The following is a 26,820-nucleotide window of genomic DNA, read 5'->3' as shown; positions in this document are numbered from 1 at the left end:
AGCCCTTCCCGCATGCCATAAATGACCTAAAAATAGGAAAAATCCTAGAACAAAATGAGAGGTAGCTAACAAACTTCTGGGAGAGACATAATTGACTGCATTGATCTCGATCGCTATGCCCCCCATGGAATTTAAAGAACTTAACGGAGCATGAGTCATATATTCCACAGAATTTCGTTCTTGCCAAGGCTGGATGTCTTTTTTCAGCCTACTCAAGTCCAAACCATTGGGGCCCCTTAGAGGTTCTAACAATGGAGCACATAGATCCCAAAAATGCATAGTTTATCCTCCAAAAATAACTTCCCTAGTTGAGGAGCACATTAGATATTTACCTAAACCAGTAGGTCTTTGAGCGGATCCCACATTAGCCCCAAGATGTTGCTCTCTAACTAGAAAAGTAAAGGCTTGAGCTTGAGAAGCTTATTGTCTAGTAGGACCGTAAAACTCACTAGGATAAGCGGTATTATTGAACCAGACAACGCAACAAGCAATAAAACCAAAAACAGATAAAGCATCTAAACTATAAGACAAGTAAGCCTCTACAGACCATACAAGTGCAAGGCGAGCCCATGCAAAGGGTTTGGTTAAGATATGTCATATTCCACCAAGTATACAAATGCAACCTAACCATACATGCCCTCCAATTATATCCTCCAAATCGTGCACACTAACAATACACCCCTCTCCCCCAAAAGGTGATTTTAGTAAATAACCAAATACAATACTTGGGCTAAGTGTCAAGTTGGTATTTTTTCTTACATCCCCCGCCCCCCCCCCCCCCCCCCCCCCCCAAAATAAAGAGCCTTGAACACTAGAAGAGAAGCACCTATACCTAACAAGATTAAGTGAATCCCAAAATTGTAGTCATTTTATTTCTAACTTTCCATACGTAACCGAAGAATCGAAAAGATTCTTCAAGAGTTTCAGTCCCCAAAGTGCATGATAAATACCGCCAAGCCTAATACTGGAGAGGAAATTAAGTGAATTACTCCAGACACAAAGTATAGAAAGGTGTAAGTAAAATTAATCCTTGTTCATACATCGAAAAATTAATCCTTGTTCATACATCGGTTTCTCTGGTACGAAATGAGCCACTTCAAATGTGTTCATTGCTCTGGCCCAGAATAAGATTAATCTGGCATGAGCTACATGAGCCCCAAGTAGTTTACTGGATAAGTTGATAAGTCGGGCATTTCCGGCCCACCATACGAAACCAGTGGTTTCTTGGTCACGACCAACATAAGCTAAAGTTCCATTACAGAGCGTTTCCACAGGGTAGAACCTCCTCAAGGAATATAAGGTTTTCATGAGGCTGATATTGAGCCACCATCCAAGCATGAATACCTTCGTTTAAGAGAACATTTTTGGTGTAGAAAGTCTCAAATTTTGGATCTTCCATTGCACGAATTTCCTAAAAAATGCAGTCATAGGCACGTAGATTCAGGGCTAGACCAACTACTCCAAGAGCACTCATCCACAAACCAATTACTGGTACAAATAACATAAAGAAATGTAACCAACGTTTATTGGAAAAAGCAACAAAGATTTGGGACCAAAAGTGGTTAGCGGTAACCATTGAATAAGTTTCTTCAGCTTGAGTTAGGTTAAAAGCCCGAAATGTATTTGCACCATCACCATCTTCAAATAAAGTATTTTCTAGGGTAGCACCATGAATAGTGCATAGCAAAGTAGCACCCAATGTCCCAGCAACTCCCATCATATAAAATGGGTTCAATGTCCAATTATAAAACCCTTGGAAAAAGAGGATGAATTGAAATATAGCTGCTACACCAAAACTTGGCACAAAGAACCAACCAAATTAACCTAGTGGATAAATCAAGAATACATAAACAAAAGCCGCAATTGGACCGGAGAATGCGACTGCATTATAAGCTCGTAATTGAACAAATCAAGCGAGTTGAAATTGACATAAAATGAAACCTATTAGTCTGAAAGCACCGTGAAGAGCAACAAAAGTCAACAGACCGCCTAATTGACACCAACAAGTAAAATCTCCTTGTGCTTTAGGGCCCATAGTAACAACAAAGAGTGTGCTAAACTATTAGCAAGAGTAGAAACTGCAGCGGTTAAGAAGTTGCAGCCTTCCAAATAGGAACTTGCTAATCCAAGGATATACCATGAAGTTACAAAGGTTGTACCTGTAAACCAACCCCCTAAGGCAAAATAGGCCCAAGGAAAGAGAAATAGACCCGAACAACCTACAAAAATGAAACGGTCCCTCTGTAAAGAGTCATCCATAATATCAAATAAATCATTTTCATTTTTATAAATTTACCAAGGGCTATAGTCATAGTGATCCTCTTATTCAACTACTTCAACCATTTTCGAGCACCTCGTAGCATTTTCAGAACGTTGTGGCTTCTTTTAAATAGGTTTCAAATATAAAAAAATTTATTGGTCTTTAACTCGACGTAGTAAAGTAAAATCCCTGAACTCAATTCGGTTATCCTTTCCTATTCTTAATGACCACCTGAACCATGAATTGTCTTATGATTCATCAATCAAATAGACGCATCAATCAAAAGAACTGTTCAAGAAACAAGCAATCCCTTTTCTCACTACCGATATATTCCTCCCATTCCATCAACTAATCTTATTCTTAAATCCCGTTATGAAAATTAATAAAAATAAGAATTTGTATGTGTCTTAAACTACTACAATATCATATATTTTATTGCTTTCTATTTTACCCTTTCATTTTCTTTTAATAAACCTCATATTCCATTTATCTTATTCTATTATTTATATTTAATTAAATTAATAGGGTATTGAATTTAATAATAGGAGACTATAAATAAAAGTCTATTTCTTGCATCCATTTTCCATTAGATTATCGGGAAAAAATATTGTATGTATCCATATGGATGGAAATATTTGTTACATGAAACCATTATCTGATAGATATCTATCTACGTACCTAAAATAGATACTTATAAATTATGAAATATATATAATAAAATAGAAAGGGATCTTGTCTTGTGTTCTGGAATCAAAGAAAGGTGTTTTAAAGGCCTCTTATGTATGTTGTGCTTGGAATAAATCTTTCGCTGTAAAGTAAGGGAATGGAATGGCATTCCTATACAACATATAGAAACAAGAAGATTTATTTAGAATATCGAAAGATTCTTGCGTAGTCCAGAGAAATATGAAAATGAAAAGAAAAAAATCCACTGTTCCAATTTTATCTCTAATCAAATTTTAATATCAGAATAGTGGATATAGTTATGATTCAATGGGTTAGGTCCACTTACTTTTTCTTTCGTTGATTTCTAATTGATTTGATTGGAATAATAGAATAAATTAATAGGAATATTTGGAGATTCAAGTAGACAACTTAGCATTATTCATTATAAACTTATCATTATAATATTTATCACAATATAATAAACACAATAACAAATGTTCAACTTTATAACTATAATTACTAGAAATTACTACACTTCATCAGTATTTAATAGAATTTCAATATAAAAATTAATTATATTACAATTACATTTTATGGTTTGTTAATTTTTTATTACAAATGGCAACAATATATCTATAAATATGAATACTGCCATTGGAATTTTATGAAAAAACCAAAGCCCCTTATCGGATTTGAACCGATGACTTATGCCTTACCATGGTGTTACTCTACCACTGAGTAAAAAGGGCCCGTTTACTTCAACTCCAGAATAAGCTGCTAGTTACTATGAGTTTAGTGTATATACTTATTATATGTTATATGTCTATAGACATATCTTATACGTTTATACATTATAATCTATGTAATAGATATATCTTAGACACATAGTGGGTCATTCAGGAATGCTCAATTTGATTTACCTAGTGAGTATAGAATATACTAGTTAGTGTAGGTAAAAAAAGGTCTATTGATACTGGATTTGATAAATATCAATGCAATGAATTGTTTTTAGACTGGCCGAACCTAATTTCTTTCCATTATTTTCCATTATAGCGAAATTCGTTTGAATGATACATATATCTACCAATTCAACATAGCTCCAAAATATTTTATCGAAGCAACCGCTGATAAAGAAATTCGGCTTGTCCTCTGAACCGAAAAAAATTTAGAGAAAAAAATTCAATAACTTATCATTTTTTTTATTTGAATTTCCTATCTTAGTGTGAGGTAGAAATATGCTCGCCTGATCTTAACAATGAATAAATCGATGCATGAAAGTGTAAGAATGGGGTTTAATTCCTCTTTCTGGTAGACCAATTACTCACCAAAAAGTGCTATCCTTTGTATTAATTCATACCATTCCCATTCTATTATATTGTATATTGACAATTTCAAAAAACTATTCATACTATGAGCATAGTATGATGGCAGTCGGGCAAGTATGCCCCCATCATCTAGTGGTTCGGGACATCTCTCTTTCAAGGAGGTAGCGGGGATTCGACTTCTCCTGGGGATAAGGTACTATGAAAGGAAGTTGATCATGGACTATCAATAAGCATGAAATTGCTTCTTCCTATCCTGGGTTGAGCGGTTAATGGGGACAGATAGTAAATTCATTGGCAATATGTCTATGCTGGTTCAAATCCAGCTCGGCCCAATAATTTGCCAATCTACCATGATATAACCCATTTGTTCTTTTCCCAAAATGCTCGATCCCAATAGGAAAAAAAGTAAAAGTTTTTTATATATCTTTGCCACTATTTAGTTACTCTATTAATTTTTTTTTTCCAACAAAATTTGATTTTTCTAATGATCTAGATTCATATCAGGATTGGTAAGTGTAAAGGCTAAGGACAAAAGTAAAATAAAGAAAAACAAACTTTTTCATTGAAAGATTGATTATCCAATTGATTTGGCAATAACAAAAATATTATTGGTAATCCACGCCACTTTCGCTAAAGCGCATATCCATATGGATAGAAATATATCACTTGCTTCTCTATTCCAATATGACAATTCTAATCAAAAATCTAAATCGAAAGTGTTTGAATGAAATCATTAATAATAGGTATACTGTACACTTTATTTTATTACGTTATTTCCCTGGGATTGTAGTTCAATTGGTTAGAACACCACCCTGTCAAGGTGAAAGCTGCGGCTTCGAGCCTCATCAGTCCCGATGGATCCAACTCCAATAAAATAACAAAAATACACCAATTCGTCTATCCATTTTTCTATGAAAGGGAGTACAAATAATTGAATTTCATTCCCAACCAGATCCATCATTTTTTTCATTTCGATTGTTTGTTTAGATTTGGTTAAAATCAACGGTAAGGTAAGTGTAAAGGCGGTTAGATGATACTTCATCAGATGATTGTACAAGGAAGGCGGTAAGTTATAGAAAAAAAGAATGGAAAAGAATGATAAATCAAAATTTAAATTAATATAAGGAATTTCTGATTGGATCAAGAATCAACCTTTGAAGTCGGTATGGATAAAAGATCTTCCTATGTTATACTATTCAATTTTTGATGATGAATTGATTCGATAGCCTAGATATTTTTATTTATGACATTCAATCGACTTGATTACATCGAGACATAATTCATCCCATTGAATTTACAAATGAAAGATTTATCATCTTTATGGGATTAAATCCCGAGTTATTGCTAATTAAAGAAAAATGAAACGATGATTGCTACTGCACTGTTCATTCTAGTTCCTACTGCTTTCTTACTTATAATATACATAAAACCAGTAAATCAGAGCGATTAATTTGAATTAAACTTGACTTTTTAGTTCTTGTCAATGATTGAAGAAAAGAAATAAAACAAAAAAGATTCCAATTTCACGTATTAAATGAATGAAATGAACAAAATAGGATCAGCATTATTCTATGAGAGATGATAGTATGGTAGAAAGAAAAGTTCATATTTTTCTTTCTACCATAATATCTAGTATTGCCATTGTACTGTATAAAGTTTATTGTCTAAAGATATAGGTTAATTTAATATATATCAATCTACATTATTATCTTCATATATATAGATATCAATTCCATATGTAAATTACATAGTGTCGTGTCCCAATTCTATTTCTTCATCTAGTTCTATTTAATTTGTATTTATTCCAATTAATAATCGAAACTAATCAAAAGAGAACTCTTATTCGTATGATTCTAATTCCTGTATTTTGGATTATTTTTAATATGAATCCCAATATCCATTGAAAGAAAGAAAAAAACCAATGAAGGAAAAAAGGGTATGGATAAAATAAAAGCAAGTAATATGTTTATTAGCATTCCGACAAAGAAGTAATTGATTGAGCAATTGACAGAGGTTCCGAGGGGTTCCGTGGGAACTACTTCGGATTTCAAAAAGGATTAGTAATCCTCATCGATTTTTAACCTTTGAACCATGATATGAAATGAGTTCAATAAAGCAAGCATAGCATAAATAAAATCTATAAAATAATAAACCACATAATAAAACAGGCGGTAAGTGTGCAATATGTGACTCGCCCAAGGCAATATTTTATTATATGGAGTTGTAGTATCTTGTTGGACAACCACTATGTTGTTTCCCATAAAAAAATGTGTATCCATGTAATAACAGATTTCTTTTCTATTTGAACAGTAAAAAAAAAAATTGAAAAAAAAAAGGTTCTGTTCTAATCCATTGACACAAATAGTTCACGATAGAAAATTTGGGAAATATTGTTTCCTAACTTTAAAAAGTGTAATTTTTACCATAATGAGCATGTATTTCTAGATTTTATTGTAATAGTGTTTGACCCAGGAGAATTGGTTTGGTTGCACTTACGAAAGGAAAGGTTTCCTAAACAAAGAAAGTCAAAGCTCATGCCGCCTATGGATGGACTTTTTCAAGTTTTGGAGCAGAATAACAAGAATGCCTACAAGCTTGATTTACCGGGTGAGTATAACATGAGTGCTGCATTTAATGTTGCTGATTTAACTCCTTTTGCTGCAGGTGATGATCTTGATTTGAGGACAAATCCTTTTCAAGAGGAGGGGAATGATGTGATTCCACCCGAGCCCGCTCAACCGATAACCCGCTGGGATGCTGACTCGACACGGATGAAGACTAGGCCAATCACAAGAGCTCAAATTAAGAGATTTAAGGACAACCTGGAAGTATTTATACAGGGGGTAATCAATCTCAATAGAGCTTGTCCATACTTGAAGATACAAAGCCTATTCTAAGCATCCAAGTGGTGGAAGCCGATACGGACCCGAGTGACGGTTTTGGTACATTTTTGGAGTCCGAGAAGCATGAAATGGTTCCAATGCTTTATGGGTTCAATACATATGCCTAAGAGGTCATGGAATCAAGTTAAAGCAGCCTCAAATGCAATCAAAAAGGGCTTGTACGGACAGCTTCAACAATTTGGCCGAATTTGCTGTATTGCTTGCTGGCTTTACTGTATTTTACTGTATTAGCCTTTTCTTATTTTTCCAAGCATGGGCAACGTGTGGGCCTTCATATTCAGTTTATTTGGCATCCTACAAAGCATCTAGAAGCTGATTTGGAGCTCAATTTGGTCAAAGATTGGTCAAAGTCAACTTAGTCAAAAAGCTAGTATTATAGTTTCCTAATTTGATTCTACTTTTTGTTTTAGGAAATTACCATTACTTTTTAGTTTTTATTTATTTATTTTCTGGAAAAATAAGTTTAGGAAAGTTATTATTTTATTATTTTCATTGTAAATTAATTAATTCCTAATTCAAAATAAAGGAATTAATTAATCCAAATTAGATTAGGAAAGGAGTGAGAATTTCGGCCACCATAGAACTCTTTATTGTGTGGCCTGTTTTACCTAGGGTTTTTAGGGTTTACTTTGTTTCTTTCAAAGCCTATTTAAAGGCTTATTTTTCAATATGAATAGAACTTTGATTTGATTAAGAAAATACTTGTGAGATTAATTATCTCTTTGTTCTTTGAGAACACCTAAAACACCATTAGAGAATTGGTTGTTTTAGCTTGACTTATCAATAGGTTTTCCATCTCCTATTGTGGCGTCTACATTATACCAAGGTTTCTAACCACAGGTTGGTTAGGGGTTGAGGTCCATTCCATTAGAACTTGAACTTAATTAAAGATCCGGGCTAATATAATACGGGGTTTAGGAGCAGGTCGTCCTAGGTTCGTATCATGTAACGCGTTGGGATTATTTAGCTACTGTTGAAAATGTGGTAATCTTGCCACCTTGTGCAAACCAAAATCCACCAAGGTTTGCACCCTCTTTCTTTCTTTGTAAGAAATATTTTGTCGAATGACCTAATAGAATATTTATGTCTATATTTTATATTCCTGTTAATGTCTTTTGAATGCCTAAGTTTTATTGTATTTAGCTTAGGAATGATCTCTTTGTTGGGTATTGATTTGATTTTGTAAAATGGCTATGTGCTGGAAACAGTGTTTCCAACAACATAGGTCCATTGTTGGGGCTGGAATTTCCTGGGTCTTTAGAACCCGGTTATAATTTTTGGATATGTTATAATAGACATGTGAAAGAATATATATAAAAAATAATGACTCAAAACGGACTTGGAAAGCCTAAGATATATAGGTTTCGACTTGGCATAACTGCTGTGATTTCCAGCAGTTATGGGCCACAGGTTTGGGAAGAATTGAAGGCCTTAACCAATTCCTTTGGACCGGGTCTTCTCCATATTTTATCCTTAATATTTCGAAATGCCATATGTAAAACATCAGACAATTTGGATGAAGATATCCCAGCATTTCATCAGGTCAAACTAGTATTACCTGATTTGGAAGGAGACAGTTTTTGGAATTCAAATTCTTGCCAACCTTTGCCATATTTGTACACTTACATGTGCAGCTGGTATTTGAACATTTTTTTTATTAAATTATTGGGGGGGGGGGGGGAAATTTGTATTTTGAATTTTAAAAAGACTTTGTTTCATTTCACACATACTTCACATGTGTGAACCAAGTTTTGTATCTATATTATGCAACAAATGAATGTAATGAAGAATTATTGTGCTATCTAGTTGTCAGGCTTACTCTAGCATTTTCTCTTCTTCTTCATCTTCTTCTTCTTCCTTCCAAACTAAAACCCTAACAAAACTCAATATCATCATACCAAAAACAAATGCAAAAATCACCTAAATACCAAACTGAAAACTAGATTAAAGGTTATGCACAAGACTAACATCTTGTGTACAACACTCTTGGCGAAGTGAACCCAAAAACCACACCAAACTCCAACAGCTACTATGTTCACATAAGCCATAACCGTAAATGGCCTGGAGCAGTTGGAAAATATTCAAGTGCCTAAAAGAGCCAGCTATATCAGAGTAATTATGTTGGAGTTGAGTCGTATAGCTTCTCATATGCTATGGCTCAGCCCTTTTATGGCAGATATTGGTGCACAAATGCCTTTCTTCTATATTTTCTAAGAAAGATAATTAAAAAATGATCCATTCAAAGATGCCACCCCTATGAGAATGATGCATAATTATTTTCATATCAGAGGAGTAGTTGCTGATCTACCTCATGGCTGGATAGATAAATGTTTGGATTTTTACGATTATTTTTTAACAAGAATCGCTGAATATCAAAAACTTATTACATGAAATCCTATTTTTTTAGAACAAGTTGAAGGAGTGGGCATTATTGGTACAGAGGAATTAATAAATTGGGGTTTATCAGGACCAATTCCGTGGGCTTCTGGAATACAATGGGATCTTCGTAAAGTTGATCATTATGAGTGTTACGATGAATTTGATTGGGAACTTCAGTGGCAAAAAAAAGGAGATTCGTTAGCTCGTTATCTAGTTTGAATTTGTGAAATGTCAGAATCCATAAAAATTATTCAACAGGCTTTGGAAGGAATTCCAAGAGCTCCACATGAGAATTTAGAAATCTAATACTTTGATAGACAAAAGAATCCTAAATGGAATGATTTTGAATATTGATTTATTAGTAAAGAACCTTCTCCTACATTTGAATTACCGAAACAAGAACTCTATGTGAGAGTCGAAGCCCCAAAAGGAGAATTGGGAATTTTTCTGATAGGGGATCAGGATGGTTTTCCTTGGAGATGGAAAATTCGCCCATCAGGTTTTATCAATTTGCAAATTCTTCCTCAATTAGTTAAAAGAATGAAATAGGCTGATATTATGATGATACTATGATACGAACCTAGGACGACCTGCTCCTAAACCCGTATTATATTAGCTCGGATCTTAATTAAGTTCAAGTTCTAATGGAATGGACCTCAACCCCTAACCAACCTGTGGTTAGAAACCTTGGTATAATGTAGACGCCACAATAGGGGATGGAAAACCTATTGATAAATCAAGCTAAAACAACCAATTCTCTAATGGTGCTTTAGGTGTTCTCAAAGAACAAAGAGATAATTAATCTCACAAGTATTTTTTTTAGTCAAATCCAAGTTTTATTCATATTGAAAAATAAGCCTTTAAATAGGCTACAAATCCACGAAATAAAACCCTATAACATAAAGAAAACCAGCCACCACACATAAAGAAACCTAGTTGGCTGAAACTATACTTCCTTTCCTAATCTAAGTTTGATTAATTAATTCCTTTATATTAAATTAGGAATTAATTAATTTACAATGGAAAGAATAAAATAAAAACCTTCCTAAAGTTATTTTTCCAGAAAATAAATAAATAAAAGCCAAAAAGTAATGGTAGTTTCCTAAAACAAAAAGTAAAAACAAATTAGGAAACTATAATACTAGCTTTTTGACTAAGTTGACTTTGACCAATCTTTGACCAAATTGAGCTCCAAATCAGCTTCTAGATGCTTTTTAGGATGCCAAATAAACTGAATATGAAGGCCCACATGTTGCCCATGCTTGGAAAAATAAGAAAAGGCTAATACAGTAAAGCCAGCAAGCAATACAGCAAATTCGGCCATTATGCACTCCAATGGTGAAATTGGCAGCAATGGAGTTTGGCCATTATACACGCCAATGGTGGACCAATGGGCAAAACACCCGAAGGAGAGTTGGTGATGACTTGACTACTACATGGCGACAAATGAAAGGAGCCATGCGGAAGCGATTCGTACCATCACACTATCATAGGTGCTGCATCAAAGACTATAATCTTTATCTCAAGGACATGTATCCGTAGAGGACTATTACAAGGAGATGGAGATGCTTATGATGAGATTGAACTTGAATGAAGGTAGGGAAGCAACCATGGCAAGGTTTCTTGGTGGTTTGAATCGTGAAATAGCCAATCAACTAGAATTGCAACAATATGTGGAATTGGAGGAGATGTTGCGTGTGGCTATTAAATTAGAGCATCAATTCAAGAGGAGGGGTGTAAGATCATGGTTTGGAGGTGTTTCCAACAGTGGAAGGTCCAATTCAAGTGGCTGGAGGAACAATCCCATCTATGAGAGCAAGCCAAAGCTGAAAGTCAAAGAAGAAAGCTCAAATTGGCCAAGGAAGGAGACTAGAACCGAATCTGTCCAAGCACCAAAGAATGAGGTCCATTCCATTAGAACTTGAACTTAATTGAGATCCGGGCTAATATAATACGGGTTTAGGAGCAGGTCGTCCTAGGTTCGTATCATTTGGTATAATACAGCATGAGCTTTGACTTTCTTTGTTTAGGAAACCTTTCCTTTCGTAAGTGCAACCAAATCAATTCTCCAGGGTCAAACACTATTACAACAAAATCTAGAAATACATGCTCATTATGGTAAAAATTACACTTTTTAAAGTTAGCAATCAATATTTCCCAAATTTTCAAATTACCACTAAGTAAAGCTCTCAACAATGCAGATAAAGTTCTATGCAATAAAGACATCTTTAAATAAGTATCTTTAAAATTCATGGTATTCTGAATCCTTGTTATTAATGGAATCAAAATGATCTCTGGATCGATCAGAAGATCATTTCAATTGGCTAGAGTCTATTACTTGAACAAAACTGGATCTTGTGGAATCATATTGAATATTTGACAATACATTCCGTACCTTGCTAAAAACTGATCCTTGTTTACCAACCACACTTTGTCTAACCAAATCCAATTCTCTCTCAATATGTTCCTCAAAAAATCCAATTCTTGTGGGTTCTTCCCCTAACTAAAGAAGAGATCTTGGCAGAATTGCCACATATGAAATTGAGCACAATTTTGCAAAGAAATAGCCCACTTGTTTCTCGAGAAAGGGAAACATGCTCAATATCATTTGATAGAATAGTTGACCCAGCTCTTTGTTGTTTGAAGAAACCCTCCGCTTTAATTGGTATTTTTTCACGAAAGCAAACATGAGATAACAAATCCAATCTTTCAGTAAGATTTCGAATAGCTATCCCAAATTCAAGTTGATTATGTTTCACCTCATCCTCAGAGACAGACAATGAAACAATTCCCAATCATGGCCCTTGTGGATCAGAACATCCATAGAATATACAAAAAGAAACTCTAGATATTTGATATCTTTCTCTTTTAGTGAGATCTCAATTCCAGTGACGGTTTGATTAGATATCTTACAACTAGAATCCCTCTTTTTTCTGATCTAGTTCCTCCATCATCGCGAACCACAACTAGAGTCAGGCATGATACACTTTTTAGTTATTGAGAGAACCCAAGTACTCTCTTTCGGATCTAGGAAATAGCTCTCAGAGATCTTTTTTCCTTTTGCAAGATACAGGAGCGAAAAAATCAACCTATTGATGTTGGAAGACCTAAAAGAGTCTTCCAATGTATCATTTATGGATCCAATGAAATTCATAGGTATAGGAAGAAGCCCTATCAAATAGAGATTTTTTTCTTTCGACCATCTTTCGATTGTTAATACACTATATAAGGACCACTACTACAAATAGTACTACACCCTTGATCGTGAAATATTGATTGCTTGAAAGTAGGATACTCCAAATTCGGGAGTCCAAGAGTTTTATAAAATGTTCTTGATGGAAAAAAAATGTGAATGAAAGATCCCACTAAATTGAATTGGGTCCATGAATCTAAGAAATAGTGAGAAGTTTTGATCTCTCTCGATATCTCTCTTAATTCAAAAATCCAGGATTTGAATTGATTTCCTTTCAGTGTGTCCTCCTAAATTGCATTGATTTATCCTAAAGATTTAATTTGAATTGGAATTTGGTTATTTACTATGTACGAGGATCCTCGCTAAGCATCCATGGCTGAATGGTTAAAGCGACCAACTCATAATTGGTGAATTCGTAGGTTCAATTCCTACTGGATGCATACCAATGGGACCCTTCAATAGAATAAGTCTATTGGAATTGGCTCTGTATCAATGGAATCTCATCATCCATACATAACGAATTGGTATGGTATATTCATATCATAACATATGAACAGTAAGAACTAGCATTCTTATTGAGACTATAACTCATAGGGAAGAAAATAGATTTATGGATGGAATCAAATATGCTATATTTACAGACAAAAGTATTCGGTTATTTTTGAAAAATCAATATACTTCTAATGTCGAATCAGGATCAACTAGGACAGAAATAAAGCATTGGGTTGAACTCTTCTTTGGTGTTAAGGTAATAGCTATGAATAGTCATCGACTACTAGAAAAGGGTAGAAGAATGGGACCTATTACAGGACATACAATGCATTACAGGCATATGACCATTACGCTTCAACCGAGTTATTCTATTCCACCTGTTAGAAAGAAAAGAACTTAAATCAAAATACTTAATAGCATGGCGATACATCTATACAATACTTATATCCCAAGCACAGGCAAAGGAGTCATAGACAATCAAGTGAAATCCAATCCATGAAATAATTTGATCTATGGGCAGCATCATTGTGGTAAAGGTCGTAATGCCAGAGGAATCATTACCGCAAGGCATAGAGGGGGAGGTCATAAGTGTCTATATCATAAAATCGATTTTCGACGAAATGAAAAAGGCATATATGGTAGAATCGTAACTCTAAAATATGATCCTAATCGAAATGCATACATTTGTCTCATACACTATGGGGATGGTGAGAAAAGATATATTTTACATCCCAGAGGGGCTATAATTGGAGATACCATTGTTTCTAGTACAGAAGTTCCTATAAAAATAGGAAATACCTTACCTTTGAGTGCGGTTTGATCTATTGATTTATGTAATTGGAAGTAACCAATTAGGTTTACAATTTGAGTCCCTCTACAGGATAGACCTCGGTAGAAAACTGAAGAGTAATGGCAACAAGTGATTGAGTTCAGGAGTTCCTCATATAAAATTATTGACTCTATAGATATAGTAATATGGAAAAGAAAAAATTGTTTCAAGCACCGACAGAACCAAAAGCACCCCTTGTTTCAAAGAGAGGAGGACGGGTTCTTCGCATTTCATTTGATGGTCAAAGGCGAGTTGAAAGCTAAGCCCAAGGAGAAAAATAGAGATTTCTCCTACATTACCTGTAATATGTGGAAGTATCAACGTAATTTCATAGAGTCATTTGGTCTAAATTCTACATGAAGAACATAAGCCAGATGAAGGAACGGGAAGACCTAAGATGTAGAAGATCATAACATGAGTGACTCGATAGATTTTGATTCCTATATATCCATTCATGCGGTACTTCATTATATGATATATATAAGAATTATATGATATATATGATGGAATTTGGTGTAGGTTTATGTTGTTTTACCCTAGAGCATAATCATTCAAGGTGTTAGTTAAGAATGATTGTTGTTGGTTCTTGGTTCTTGGTTCTTGATTTTGTTTTTTTTTTTTTTTGGGTTTTTTTAGGTTTTGTTTCTGGTTTTAATGGAGGTTTAGGGTTCTTGGGAAGGTTTTTAGCTTTGGGAAGAAGAAGAAACCAAAAATGTAGTAGTTGAGAGAGAGAGAGAGCCAAAAATGTTGTTTTTCAAAATCTGTTTTTTGAATATTTTCTTTCTCAACGTTTTTCATTACAATTTTCATACTTTTAAATACATCAAAAAGACAATAACGCATTCTTCCATATTGAGCAATAAATACAAAAGCATTAAAAGTAACCAACCAAGCCAAACTACCTCAACTAACTCTAATCAATGTGCTGGGCATGCAAGAAACCTTCTTTAACGGGCAGTTCAGCTTGTCTAAGGCATTTGAATTTGAAAACCAGCTCCATTTGACTTGAAAATTGGAGGGAAGCCTTTTTGAATATTAAAATATGTTCTACCCAAAAAAAAGATAAAACAAAGTCCATTTACCCATTCAAAAGTAATCAAACCCGAGGCAGTTTTGCCCAGTTTTCTGGGCAACAACACTGCACAAGGGTCAGATTGTTTTGGGCTTAACGCAGCCTTCCCAGCTCCAAATTGGGCCATTATTTTTTATACTGCTTCCTCTGCATATCGAGTTTATCATATCCAAAATTAAGGTCCAAATACCAAACCTACTTCAAACGGAATCCAAGGAAGTGGACTTATGTTGCTGGAAATACAATTCCAGCAACTAGACAAAAAAGGCCTTAAGCTAGATAATGAGCTTAGGGAATTACAAAAAGGATATTGTTCTTGAACATTACAAGATAAAATAAAATGCATAAACATAAACAATGTTTGGTCTTTGATGTTGTAAAACAAAGAGTGCAAGTGTAACTGAACTACCTTGCACATTGTGGCAAGATCACCACATTTCAACACTCCTCCTTGGTGTTCTTGCTTAAAATATTTAGAAGCTTCCTCAAGGTCTCAAATCTTGCTTTTGGAAGTGGCTTGGTGAAGAAATCTGCAAGGTTATCTTCAGTCTTGATATATTCCAAGCTTACTTCTCCATTTTCTTCAAACTCCCTCAAAGAGTGATACTTCACCGGTATGTGTTTTGTCCTTCCATGTTGAACGGGGTTCTTGGCTATTGATATGGCTGAAGTGTTGTCACATTTGATGATGGTTGAACCCTCTTGAGGATAACCAAGGTCCTCCAATAATTTCCTAAGCCAAACGCATTGATTTGCACATGAAGAGCAAGCAATGTACTCGGCTTCGGCGGTGCTTTGAGCGGTTGTTGCTTGCTTCTTTGCATTCCATGAGAATGGTCCACTACTAAGTGAGAAAAGATACCCCGAAGTGCTCTTCATATCATCCAAGCATCCAGCCCAATCACTATCCGAGTAGGCCCTTAATCTCATCACATCTTGCCTATCATGCCAAACTCCAAAGTCTTGTGTTCCTTTTAAGTATCTAAGAATTCTTTTGGCACCTACAAAATGGTTTTGGGATGGTGCTTGCATATATCTAGACAAAACACATGTGGCATGCATAATATCCAGTCTTGATGAACATACATAGAGCAAACTTCCTATCATGCTTCTATATAGGGTCGGGTTTACCTTTGGTGTGCCATCCTCCTTCTTGTATTTGTCTCCTTGGCTCATTGGTGTTGACATTGGCTTGCATTCATCAAGCTTGAACTTTTTCAAAAGATCTTTGATGTATTTCTCTTGAGATATGAAAATACCCCTAGAGCATTGCATCACTTCCACTCCAAGGAAGTAATTCATTTCACCAAGGCTTGACATGTCAAACTCCTTTTCAAGTTCATTTTTCAAAACTTCCACATTCTTTTCATTTTCACCCGTGACCAACAAATCATCCACATAGAGTGAGATAACAATCATGCCTTCTTCATTCCTTATGTATAGTGTTGGCTCATTTGGACTCCTCCTAAAGCCTTGTTAGGTCAAGTAACCATCAATCTTGCCATACCAAGCCCTAGGTGCTTGCTTTAACCCGTAAAGTGCCTTGTGTAGATGGTAGACTTTATCCTCATGTCCTTGAACAATGAAGCCCTCGGGTTGCTTGACATAAACCTCCTCTTGAAGCACACCATTCAAGAAAGCCGACTTTACATCAAGGTGGTACACCTTCCATGACATTGAGGCCGAGATGGATAGGATGAGCCTTATGGTCTCCATTCTTGCAACCGGTGCAAACGTCTCTCCATAATCTACACCCGCTTGTTGTGCATAGCCTTTTGCCACAAGCCTTGCCTTGTGCTTGCATATTGTTCCATCCGGGTTGAACTTGGTCCTAAAGATCCACTTTACACCAATTGGTTTCTTGTATTTAGGTTTAGAAACCAAAGACCAAGTTTCATTCTTTTCTATCATATCCATTTCGGTTTGCATGGCCTCCATCCACTCTTTCTTTTGCATAGCTTCTTGAGCATTGGTAGGATCACTCAAGGCAACATTGCACCTTTCATATATTTCAAGCAATGGCCTTTCTCCTCTAACACCATCTCCAATCTCCAATTCGGCTCCAATGGTCTCAAGTGCATCCTCCTCATCATCTTCATTTTCTTCATTGTCATTGTCATTGGTTTCTTCTTCTCCATCATCCAACCGAGCATTATCTTCATGGACAAGAAGCTTCTCCTTTGTCCAATCCCAAACAGCATCTTCATCAATCCTCACATCCCTTGTTACCACAAGTTTCTTGGTTTCCAAGTTGAAAACCCTAAAACCTTTGGTAACCTCACTAAAGCCGACCAAGATGCCCACATTTGCCCTTTTGTCAAGCTTCTCTCTCATGTGTGGATGAACATGGAGAAAACAAACACTTCCAAAGATTTTTATGTTGTCCAAAGATGGTTTTTCTCCATACCATATCTCATAGGGTGTCTTGGAGTCATTGGCTTTGGTGTATGCTCGGTTTTGGATGTAGCTAGCCGTGTATATGGCTTCGACCCAAAACTTCTTTGGCATGTTCTTCTCATGTATCATGCACCTTGCCATCTCCATCAAGGTCCTATTTTTCCTCTCACAAATACCATTTTGTTGTGGTGTGTATGGTGTTGTGAATTGATGCACCATTCCATTTTCTTTGCAAAAATCCTCCATAGCCAAGCTTGTATATTCTCCACCATTGTCGGTTCTCAAGCACTTTATCTTTGTATTGCTTTGGGTTTCCACCATCTTCTTGAATTCCATGAACTTCTCAAGCACTTGTGACTTGGTTGTTAGAAAATATACCCAACACATCCTTGAGTAGTCATCAATAAAGGTTAGGAAGTACTTACATCCTCCAATTGATGACAAACTCATCGGTCCACACACATCCGAATGGACTAGCTCAAGCTTCTCCTTAGCTCTCCATGAACCGGCTTTAGGGAATGGAAGCCGTGTGGATTTCCCTAGTTGGCATACATCACATAGGCTTTTCATCTCCTCAATCTTTGGCATATCCTTCACAATGGCATTGGTGTTTTTCATGGCACCATAGCTAGAATGCCCAAGCCTTTTATGCCAAAGTTGAGAAATGGACTCCACTTTGGTTTTTAAGGCTTGTTCATTCTTAACTAGGTCCAATCTATAGCTTTTGTCCTTCAATGGTACCTTAAACAACTCATTACCACAAGCATCATATATGATACATCCATCTTTTGCAAAATTTAAAGCAAAGCCTCTTTCTACCAATTGTGCTACACTAAGCAAGTTTTCACATAAACTAGGAACATATAGCACATCTTTTATAATTTTGGTACCTTCCTTGGTGTTCAAGCACACATCTCCTTTGCCTTCTACTTTCATGAACCGGCCATCACCAATCTTCACTTTGGTTTTGTAGTTTCGGTCAAGCTCCACAAAGCCATCCTTTTGGGAACTCATGTGGTGTGAGCAACCACTATCCACAAGCCAACCGAGACCACTACTTGTGACTTTAAGGCATGTGGCCACAAATAGGTTCTCGGCTTCTTCATTAACCACATTGGCTTGTTGTCTCCTTTGCTTGCATACTTTGGCAATGTGGCCTTTTCCTCCACATCATTCACAAGATGCATCCGGCCCCCAAAAACACTTGGATGGTAGATGTCCAAGCTTCTTGCAATGAGGGCAAGGTGGATGCCCTCCTCGGTTTTGATGGCTTTATTGTTGTTGTTGTTGATTCCATCCATTTTTGTTGTTGTCTGTGTTGTTGTTGGTTGTAAAACCGGTTTGGTTGGTGTTGTTGCTCTTCCTTCCTTTGTTCTTCTTTTTGTTGCTGTGGCCACCATAGAATGCAGTCTCTATGGTCTCCTCCTTTCTAATGGCTCTCATTTGTTCGGTTGCTTGAAGAGCATTGATGAGCTCACTCAAGGTTATTTCACTAAGATTTCTAGATTCTTCAAGGGAGGAAATCTTAGCTTCAAACCTTTCGGGTAAGCTCACCAATACTTTCTCTACTACCATTTAATCGATCAATTGCTCACCAAGGACCCGAATTTGATTTACCACTTTGAGCATCCTTTCCATGAAATCCTTGACAAGCTCATTCTCCTTCATCTTCAAGGTCTCAAACTCTCTTCTTAGGTTTAAAACTTGCATTTGCCGAGTTCTAGTATTTCCATGGAACTCCTCTTGAAGCTTTATCCAAACCTCTCTAGCACTTGTGCATGACATTATCCTTATAAAAATGGAATCACTCATGGAGGAGTGCAAGGCAGTGAGGGCCTTGAACCCCTTGGCAACTTCGGCCTCATGTGCATTTCTTTGTGCTTGGGTTGCATTAGCTCTCAACTCCTCCACTACATAACCTTCTTCTATGACTTCCCATAAACCAAAGGCTTGAAGGTAGGCTTCCATTTTTATACTCCAAATGGAATAGTTTTGGCCTTCAAACTTAGGTGGTGTTGGGGTTGCAAAGGATTGTGAGGCCATTTGAAAAAGATGGTTTTTGAAAAGTTTTGAAAAATGGACACAAGAACAAGCTCTCAGGTGGTGGTGTTTTGGTGAGTTTCAACTAGTCTTTTTGGGAGGTTTTGGTTTGGGTTGGAAGGCTTTAGGTGGGGAATCCTCTCACAAATAAAATGGTCTAGGTTGAAAGCTCACAAGGTCCTAAGAAATTACACTATGCTCTGATACCATGATGGAATTTGGTGTAGGTTTATGTTGTTGTACCCTAGAGCACAATCATTCAAGGTGTTAGTCAAGAATGATTGTTGTTGGTTCTTGGTTCTTGGTTCTTGATTTTTTTTTTTTTTTTTTGGGTTTGTTTATGTTTTGTTTCTGGTTTTAATGGAGGTTTAGGGTTCTTGAGAAGGTTGTTAGCTTTGGGAAGAACAAGAAACCAAAAATGTAGTAGTTGAGAGAGAGAGAGCCAAAAATGTTGTTTTTCAAAATCTGTTTTTTGAATATTTTCTTTCTCAACGTTTTTCATTACAATTTTCATACTTTTAAATACATCAAAAAGACAATAAGGCATGCTGCCATATTGAGCAATAAATACAAAAGCATTAAAAGTAACCAACCAAGCCAAACTACCTCAACTAACTCTAATCAATGTGCTGGGCATGCAAGAAACCTTCTTTAATGGGCAGTTCAGCTTGTCTAAGGTATTTGAATTTGAAAACCAGCTCCATTTGACTTGAAAATTGGAGGGAAACCTTTTTGAATATTAAACTACGTTTTACCCAAAAACCAGATAAAACAAAGTCCATTTACCCATTCAAAAGTAATCAAACCCGAGGCAGTTTTGCGCAGTGTTCTGGGCAACAACACTGCACAAGGGTCAGATTGTTTGGGGCTTAACTCAGCCTTCCCAGCTCCAAATTGGGCCATTCTTTTGCGGCTGCTTCCTCTGCGTATCTAGTTTATCATATCCAAAATTCAGGTCCAAATACCAAACCTACTTCAAACGGAATGCAAGGAAGTGGACTTATGTTGCTGGAAATACAATTACGGCAACTACACAAAAAAGGCCTTAAGCTAGATAATGAGCTTAGGGCATTACAAAAAGGGTATTGTTCTTAAACATTACAAGATAAAATAAAACGCATAAACATAAACAATGCTTGGTCTTTGATGTTGCAAAATGAAGAGTGCAAGTGTAACCAAACTACCTTGCACATTGTGGCAAGATCACCACATTTCAACAATATATATATAAGATCCATTTGTATAGATATCATCATCTACATCCAGAAAGCCATATGCTTTGGAAGAAGCTTGTACAATTTAGGAAGGGGTTTTGAATGATCAAAAAGAAGAATCTACTTCAACCGATATGCCCCTAGGCACGGCCATACATAACATAGAAATCACACTTGGAAAGGGTGGACAACTAGCTAGAGCAGCAGGTGCTGTAGCGAAACTGATTGCAAAAGAGGGTAAACCAGCCACATTAAAACTACCTTTTGGGGAGGTCTGTTTGGTACCCAAAAACTGCTCAACAACAGTTGGACAAGTGGGGAATGTTGGGGTGAACCAGAAAAGTTTAGGTAGAGCCGGATTGAAATGTTGGCTAGGTAAGCGTCCTGTAGTAAGAGGAGTAGTTATGAACCTTGTAGACCATCCCCATGGGGGTGGTGAAGGGAGGGCCCCGATTGGTAGAAAAAACCTGCAACCCCTTGGGGTTATCCTACACTTGGAAGAAGAAGTAGAAAAAGGAATAAATATAGTGATAATTTGATTCTTAGTCGCTATAGTAAATAGAAATTGTTTCTTCATCTTTACAAAAAAAAAAAAAAAAAGTAGTAATTAATTGTGACACGTTCACTAAAAAAATAAAAAATTCCTTTTGTAGCAAATCGTTTATTAAGAAAAATAAATATGCTTAACACAAAAGCATAAAAAGAAATAATAGTCACTTGGTCCCGTTTAGTTGATACTTCAATTTAAATTTTAAAATTTTTCTTTATTTAGTCTTTATTTAGTTAATATCTATAGTGTATTTAGTTAATATATATAGTATATATAGTTAACTATTTTCATATTTTCAATATTTTTTTGTTTAGTTTAAATATATATATGGGTGAATGATGGGAATTGAACCCGCACATGGTGGATTCACAATCCACTGCCTTGATCCACTTGGCTACATCCGCCCCTATTACAAATTACAAACTTACAAATTACAAACAAATAAGTCAATTTACACCATTTATCATTTTTTTTTCATTATTCAAACTTAAAAAAGAAAAAATGGAATTGAAAACTTTAAATTTAAATGTAAAATAAAAAAAATTGAAAAGAGGATATCAAAAATAAAAATTTCTACATAATGAATGTATGGGTATGTTGAAGTAAAGATGAAGTAAAGAAAAAAATTTAAGTAAAAAAACTCCTAAAGGAGTAATACCAAACTTCTTGCTAGAACAAGAAATGATTATTGCTCCTTTATGTTCAATAACTCAGTATACACTAATACCAAAGTCTTATCCATTTGTAGATGGAACTTCGACCGCAGCTAGATCCAGAGGGAAGTTATGAGCGTTAAATTCATGCATAACTTCCATACCTAACTTAGCACGGCTGATAATATCAGCCCAGGTATTAATTACACAACCTTGGCTATCAATTGTAGATAGGTTGAAATTGAAACCATTAAAGTTAAAAGTCATAGTGCTAATACATAAAGTAGTGAACCAAATACCTACTACAGGCCAAGCAGCTAGGAAGAAGTGTAAAGAATGAGAGTTGTTGAAACTAGCATATTGGAAGATCAATCATCCAAAATAACCATGAGCGGCTACGATATTGTAGGTTTCTTCCTTTTGACTGAATCTGTAACCTTCATTATCATATTCATTTTCTGTGGTTTCCCTGATCAAACTAGAAGTTACCAAGGAACCATGCATAGCACTGAGTAGGGAGCCGCTGAATACACCAGCTACACCTAACATGTGAAATGGGTGCATAAGGATGTTGTGCTCAACTTGGAATACAATCATGAAGTTGAAAGTACCAGAGATTCCTAGAGGCATATCGTCATAAAAACTTCCTTGACCAATTGGATAGATCAATGAAATAGCAGTAGCAGCTACAACAGGAGCTGAATATGCAATAGCAATCCAAGGGCTCGTACCTAGACGAAAACTAAGTTCCCACTCACAACTCATATAACCAGCTACACCAAGTAAAAAGTGCAGAACAATTAGCTCATAAGGACCACCATTTTATAACCATTCATCAAAGGAAGCCGTTTCTCATATCGGGTAAAAATGTAAACCTATCGCTGTAGAAGTAGGAATAATGGTACCAGAAATAATATTGTTTCCATAAAGTAAAGATCCAGAAATAGGTTCACGAATACCATCAGTATCTACCGGAGAGGCAACAATGAAAGTGATAATAAATAGAGAAGTTGTGGTCAATAGGTAGGGATCATCAAAACACCAAACCATCAAATGTAAAGACATGGTAAAATCTTGATTTATTCAATTATTAATCATCAGGGACTCCCAAGCACATGAATTTTCTATAAATAGATAATCGAGGGCTTGTTATTCAACAATATAACATGACTTATATACCCATGTCAACCAATATTCAACATCCATAGATATATCGAGGTTTTTATCTATCTAGATTCATCCATTTTTTTTTTAATAAACTGAATAAATAAATTGAATAAAAATAAATAAGTTACAAAATTTTGATTAAAATTCAAATTTAATTTAGATACATATGATTTCGATAGAATAATTAGAATGGGTTGGCTGGGACTCGAACCCGGAACTAGTTGGATGGAGTAGATAATTTACTTCCTAGAATTAGAAAATAAAAAATAGGCAAAAATCTTTCCCCAAACCGTGCTTGCATTTTTCATTGCACACGGCCTTCCTTATGTATACACCTAAAATCTAGCTCCTTCCCTAGACAAGCCTCTAACAAAGTTGAATATTCAGTTGATCAACCTTTACTCTTACCATATGAACATTTCATAATAGACGACTAAATAAATTTTTTGTTATCTCTTCAGCATTTAAGGATAATTTCCATTTCCATGGTCGAACAACCAAGCATTCATGATTGACCAGATCATTGATGCAAACAATATGCAAATACCAAATTCGCCCTCTATATAACCATTGAAAAGTCAAATAAGTTATTGGAAAAATCAAATAAAGAACCCCTTCTTCATGCATAAAGAACTCTTACAATAATTCCAAATCTAATATTTTAAAAAAAAACCCGTACAATACTTTTGTGTTTACGAGCCAAAGTTTTAAGACAAGAAAGTCAAAGTATATATTTTATTCGATACAAACTCTTTTTTTTTTAAGGATTTGCTGAAATAATGAGAAAGATGTCAGCATATATGGGCAAATTGATCGATAATCTCAAAATCTGACGAATCGGCCCAGGTCAACTTACTAACAAGATGTCCTAATTCGTTACAAAATTTCATTTTAGCCAATGATCCAATCATTGGCCTAATTGGAACTAATGTATCAAGCTTCTTTATAGCATTATCCATTATAAATGAATTTTCTAGCATTTGACTCCTTACCACTGAAAGATTTAGTCGCACACTGAAAAGATAGCCTAAAAAGCCAAAAGAATGGTTGGCTAATTGGTTTATATAGATCCTTCCTGGTTGAGCCCACACATAAAAATGACATTTCCATAAAAGGACAAGAAAATATTTCCATTTATTCATTAGAAGAGGTGTATCTTTTGAAACCAAAATAGATTTTCCTTGATATCTAACATAATGCATGAAAGGCTCCGTGAAGAACCATAAAACTGCTGGAAAATCATTGGAAAAGACTTTTTGTACAAGATGTTTTATTTTTCCACAAAAATAAATTCGCTAAAAAAATACCCCAGAAGATGTCAATCATAAATGAGAAGATTGGTTATGGAGAAAAAGTAAGATGGATTCGTATTCATAAAAATGAGAATTATACAGGAACAAGAAAAATCTTGAATTATTTTTCAAAAAAAAAAAGAAAAAGATTTTTCTGGAGTAATAAAACTATTCCAATTATAATAAAAGCCGTAATAAAAGCAAAGAAGGGGCATCTTTCATCCAATAGCGAAGGGTTTGAATCAAAATTTCCAGATGAATGGGGTAGGGTATTTGTACATCTGATACATAATTTAAATGTGGGAATTTGTCCTCTAAAAATGGAAATATTGAATGAATTGATCATAAATTAGAATATTTTGTGATTTCTGGCCTCGAAGATACTAATTACTGTGAAAAAATTAAAACCTCAAGCTCGGGGACGAAGTTATCCAATAAAAAGACCCACTTGTCATATAACTATTATACCAAAACATATAGCTGTACATTATTATATAGACTATTTAAAGAACAAAATTGTCTTTGAAGAATTTTAAGGTTAAATGACAAATATTTTTTTATAATAAAAATACAAATAAAATACGCCATATTATGCTTAAAAAAACATGAATGAATAAAAAAAAGAAGTAGATCGATATGACATGTCATGATATGTATAGTAGCGGGGGATTATGGGACAAAAAATAAATCCACTTGGTTTCAGACTTGGCATAAACCCAAGGTCATCATTCTCTTTGGTTTGCACAACTGAAAAATTATTCGGAGGATCTACAAGAAGAATAAAAAATATGAAAATATCTTCTAGTGTTGAGGGAATTTCATGTACAGAAATTAAAAAACGAATCGATTTGATTCAAGTCATAATCAGCTCATCGTGAACTAATAACTATTATAGAACCAATAACCAGCTCATTTTTTCGCATTATCTAGATATAAAAAACTGGTCGAGATATGATATATTGGTCATATCAACGTAGCAACTGAAATCTTTTTTGCATAAACAAACAACAAAAAAGAAAAAATGAATATAAGTCTGAGTTGTAAAGAAAAAAAAAATATGCGGATAAATCAAAAAATTAGAAAAAGTGAAAAAAAAATAAATATCAATGATATATGATTCCAATATGTAAGGTCTATGATTCATCTCATAACGAGGAATGTAATAAACCATTAATACTAATTGGTCTATAATTATACAAATCTGCTCATAGAAAAAGAATCAAGAGCCCCAAGCTAATAAATACTGAGAGGATTGACTCGAGAACAAATCAAATTTCATTAGGGGCTCCGTTGTAGAAGTCAGACTTAGCCATTAATCGAGAAGTGATGGGAATGATAGAACCTATGAATACATAAGATTATACTGAAAATGAATCTTAATGATTCATTGGGTAGGATGGCGGAATGAACCAGAAACCAATTCATTTATTCTGAAAGTTCATGTCATAGACTAAACCGACAACTAAATATTGAAAGAGTAAATATCCACCTGTGAAAATTTTGATTTTATTGGATTTCTAAATTTTAGCTGATCCGATATGATAATAAAATGTAAAACAAAATAAAGATTCATTATAACCTTATAACAAAATTACTGTATCTATACTATTATCTCTAATGTATCTCTAAATAAAAATTCTCTATAAATCGAATCCATGTTTAGTTAGATATCAAAACAAGAAATAAAAATTTCTAATAGATTAGATGAAATTTCAAAAAATCTCATGAATCAATATATTTTTTTAGTATATTATTCATTAAATAGGTAAATATAAATACATAGATATTATTTTTTAATCGTTTCATTCGTGAGAACCTGGATGAGAAGAAACTCTCTTGTCCAATTCTGTAGTAAAGATGGAATTCATAAACAACCATCAACTCTAGCCCAAAAGAACCAGATTTCATAAACATCATAGAGGAAGAATGAAAGGAATATCTTATCAAGGTAATTGTATTTGCTTCGGTAGATATGCTCTTCAAGCGTTTGAACCCGCTTGGATCACATCTCAACAAATTGAAGCCGGTCAATGAGCAATGACACAAAATGTCCGTTGCGCTGGGAAAGTATGGGTACGTATATTTCCATACAAACTAATTACAATAAGACCTACAGAAACCCGTACAGGTTCGGGGAAAGGATCTCCTGAATATTGGGTAGCTGCCATCAAACTTGATAGAATACTTTATGAAATGAGTAGAGTAGCAGAAAATATCGCTAGAAAGGCTGTTTGACTAGCGGCATATGAAGTCAATTCATTATTTCGGTATAGGAACATAGAACCAAAAGAAAAGGCTTTTTGGATGAAGAAAAAAAAAAAAAAAACCAATTTCAGGTTTCCTTTTTTGTTTTGAACAAACAACAGATAAAAACAGATAAAAAAATGA

General features: G+C 35.0%; 1 non-coding gene and 4 pseudogenes across 1 annotated transcript; 3 read left to right on the top strand and 2 right to left on the bottom strand.

Annotated features, from left to right (window-relative positions):
• Window positions 1–1,244: 1,244 nt before the first annotated feature.
• Window positions 1,245–2,312, bottom strand: LOC132804134 (photosystem II D2 protein-like; annotated as a pseudogene).
• A 2,038-nt stretch (window positions 2,313–4,350) lies between these two features.
• LOC132804195 (NAD(P)H-quinone oxidoreductase subunit H, chloroplastic-like) lies at window positions 4,351–10,106 on the top strand (annotated as a pseudogene).
• A 2,986-nt stretch (window positions 10,107–13,092) lies between these two features.
• On the top strand, window positions 13,093–13,166 carry TRNAM-CAU (transfer RNA methionine (anticodon CAU)). Its single transcript has one exon. It is a non-coding gene; the product is annotated as a tRNA-Met (tRNA).
• A 470-nt stretch (window positions 13,167–13,636) lies between these two features.
• On the top strand, window positions 13,637–21,332 carry LOC132804123 (large ribosomal subunit protein uL2cz/uL2cy-like; annotated as a pseudogene).
• Window positions 21,333–22,267: 935 nt separating this feature from the next.
• On the bottom strand, window positions 22,268–23,038 carry LOC132804194 (photosystem II protein D1-like; annotated as a pseudogene).
• Window positions 23,039–26,820: the final 3,782 nt, after the last annotated feature.

Source organism: Ziziphus jujuba, chromosome 6 (assembly GCF_031755915.1).
Source record: "Ziziphus jujuba cultivar Dongzao chromosome 6, ASM3175591v1".
In the NCBI taxonomy this organism is placed as follows: domain Eukaryota; kingdom Viridiplantae; phylum Streptophyta; class Magnoliopsida; order Rosales; family Rhamnaceae; genus Ziziphus; species Ziziphus jujuba.
Note: the sequence above shows the minus strand (reverse complement) of the source record. Positions and strands in the feature narration are given on the sequence as shown.